Genomic DNA, 3,464 nt, shown 5'->3' with positions numbered 1-3,464 from the left:
CAAAGCGGGATAATTATATGGAGAAATATCCAAATGAGTTGCCTATCTGACTTTGATTCTATTAATTGAAATAAGATAGGAATTTGGGGACACCAAAATACCAATATATTCCCTACTTGATAAAAAAAGAAATAATAAACATTTTTTAGGTATTATTTTCACTTAATCATCTGCCTGCTCAAGGTGCTCTGTCTCTGAATGTTCAGACAGGCAAGAAGGACAACATGGCAAAGCCTGTATGGCACAGACACAGTGACTCCCCTGCCACCAACACACGAATTCCGCGGACTGCTCCAAAAGAGCAAGGTACTTTGGGTCTCTGTCCTCTGGGGCAGACACCACGAGCCACTGCTCCTTATGTTACGGGTTGAGTTGTTTCCCTGAATGACCACCCAGAGACAGAGATGTGCATGTAGGAAGTGGGTCCTCAGGATGAGTGCCCAGATGGAGGGTGGGGGCGGGGCTGGGCATGATACCCACCCAGAGGTAGAGATATGCATGTAGGAAGTGGGTCCTCAGGGTGAGTACCCACATGGAGGGTGGGGGCGGGGCTGGGCATGATACCCACCCGGAGGTAGAGATGTGCATGTGGGAAGTGGGTCCTCAGGGTGAGTACCCACATGGAGGGTGGGGCGGGGCTGGGTGGAGAGAGAAGCTGTGTGTGGCAGCAGCAGCAAAGGCCTCAGCCCATCCCACAGGCAACTCTGGAGCTGAGATGAATGTGCAGAGTCAGGGTGAGGAGGACCAGCCTTCCCATCTCTGCACTGATCAGCTGTTGCATTCAGGCTTCCCCTGAGGAGGGGCTGGCGCTCTCTTCACCCGAGAGCTCAGCTGCGAGATGTCAGCCTTCAAATTCCCAGACATGAAGAGAAGGAAGTCCTGAAGAGGAGAGGTTCTGGGCAGCACCCTGAAATGTCCACTACACCTTAATCTGGAAAGGTTTGGTAATGACAGTCAATTCCAATTTCTGGGTCATCTTTGAGATACATGAATAAAATATATTTGTACTCGGAAAAATAAATATTGAACAAGAAATATATACCAGCTGTATCAATGTGGGGAAGTAACTTACCCTCTGTGTGTCTCCATCTTCTCATATACAAATGCAGACAAGACTACCTGCTTCCTAGTGTGGCTTTGAAGAATAAAATTAGCTATTTAAAAAGTTTGTGGAACTTTTTAAAACCTGCAGTCCCTCAGCAGCTGTCTTTGCTATTTTGCTGGGCCAACTGACATTCTCAAAAGACTGCTTCAAAATTACAAATACTTGTCCTCACAAAATATATGCACTAAGTTATAAGCAAGGAAGACACTGAACTTGTACTACGTTCTTTATTATTCATCATGGTTAACTTCGTTGTTACCTCAGAAGAAAAAAGGATGTCCTTGAATGACAGTGTGAGCAGATCTCCTCAAGGGCTGCCATAGATGACAGCAATAGAGCTCTGACCCTGTCCCCATGCGTCCACAGTGACATCAGACACAAAGCCGGTCCCCCTTCCACAGAGCCTGACCTGTCCCCATGCATCCACAGTGACATCAGACACAGAGCAGGGTCCCCATCCACAGAGCCTGACCTGTCCCCATGCATCCACAGGGACAGTGGACACAGAGCAGGGTCCTCATCCACATAGCCTGACCTCTCCTCAAGTACCCACAGGGACAGCAGACACAGCACAGGGACCCCATCCACAGACCCTGACCTGTCCCCATGTATCCACAGGGACATCAGACACAGAGCAGGGTCCCCATCCACAGAGTCTGACCTGTCCTCATGTGTCCACAGGGACATCAGACACAGAGCAGGGACCCCATCCACAGACCCTGACCTGTTCCTTATGAGCACAGGAACAATGGCCCTGGGGGAGTGACCCCAGAGACATTGTAGCTGCACCTGCTCTTCATAAAGCCAACTTGTTGCAGGTTTCTTAGATCTACATATGTCCCAAGCATTGTCCGACTAACTTGCCTAGAAGTGCAGTTAACTTCCAAACGTATGTAGAGGTTGTCATGAATGAAATGCAAATTTATTTTTTAATTTATAGCTGCTTTTGTTCAGTGTAAAGTATTTGAATGCAAATATGCTGAATATACCACTACTTATTATCTGTGATCCTGGGAAACTCGCCACTGAGAAGGATTATTCCTTTGTAAAGTTCTGGAGTCAACAACATAGGGGAAAGGGATGGACTCTGGAGTCAGGTGGACTTGGAAAAATGTCCCATCTCTCCTCCCCTTCCCAGCTGTGTGGTCTTGGGCTGGCCGGTGCTCAGCTTCAAAGTTCATTCATTCCACTGATGACACGAGGAGTGGAGCAGTTTCCATCGGGAGGAAATGATATCATTCCCATGGGTGTCCCAGGCGTGTGGCAGGGGCTCAACCACCATCTCACCAATGACTACGGTTGACATTCATACAACTCTTAAACTTATTGTGAATTTCTGAATTCCATTACGCTGTCTCTGGAATTTCTGCCCACAGTAACATGGCTCGTTGGAAGTACCAGCTTCTCGGGCTCAGCCACAGTCTTTGGGAAGGCCCACACTCAGCCTCCCCTCAAGCCCGGCGTATACTGGAGCGCTCAGTGAGCCCACCAAGAGAAATTCCCTTGTTTTTGTCCCAGGACATAAAACATCTCTGACACTGCATATCCAAAGTGAGAAGGAGAATTTGCTCTAAAGATAAAGTGAAACTCTCTTATTTATTTTTTCTTCCTCTAGAAATTTTCCCCTTTAGTTGGATGGAAGGAGACAGAGAGAGAGTGAAAAGCTAGCAGGAAATATTTAAACAGCTATTAAGTTTCAGAGAGGACTTTCATTGCTGAGAGCTGCCCCAGGCCAAAGCTTAGAGCAAGTTAATTTCCGGGGATTTATGATGCTATATAAAACCTATAGTTTCACGTCATGGCTTAATAGATTGATTTTATTTCAGAAGGAGACTGTGCAAGGCTGGGAGCTGAAGACTCACCCCCTGGATTGCAAGGAGGTGGCCACTTTCTCGGAGCCTGACCACCATAGCTTTGTGTCGTCCGTCTCCGCCAAACTGAGAAATGAAAGCTGCCTCAAGAGAAAAGAGACAAGAATAGACTGATGATTATTTTTATCTTCCCATTCCCTATGTCACACTTCAATTGAAAGATTTTTCATGTCTCCTATGTCTTGCAGGTTTTCTTCATGGGTTTCTGCTCCAACAAGTTGTGACTCTTTGTATCCACCTGTCTCTCCAACGTTTGGGGCCGCTGTTTTCCTGTGAGCCCGATTCTCTGAAGGACCTAAGAGTTGTTGATTTTCACTGTGCTCCACTTTTTACTTCTTGTTAGGACAGAGGGATGGCTTCAAGCTCCTGACATGAGGACTGGAAACTGGAAGTTCTCTGGAGTGGTTTAGGGTATATCTCTTTCAATAGCTTTTCTAATAGTTGCTCTGGGTATTTATATAGGAAGTATATATATATATATATATATA

The sequence above is a fragment of the Rhinopithecus bieti genome, unplaced genomic scaffold, assembly GCF_001698545.2.
Source record: "Rhinopithecus bieti isolate Rb0 unplaced genomic scaffold, ASM169854v2 scaffold_1452, whole genome shotgun sequence".
NCBI classification, from domain to species: domain Eukaryota; kingdom Metazoa; phylum Chordata; class Mammalia; order Primates; family Cercopithecidae; genus Rhinopithecus; species Rhinopithecus bieti.
The sequence above is the reverse complement of the archived record's forward strand: the minus strand, read 5'-3'. Positions refer to the sequence as shown.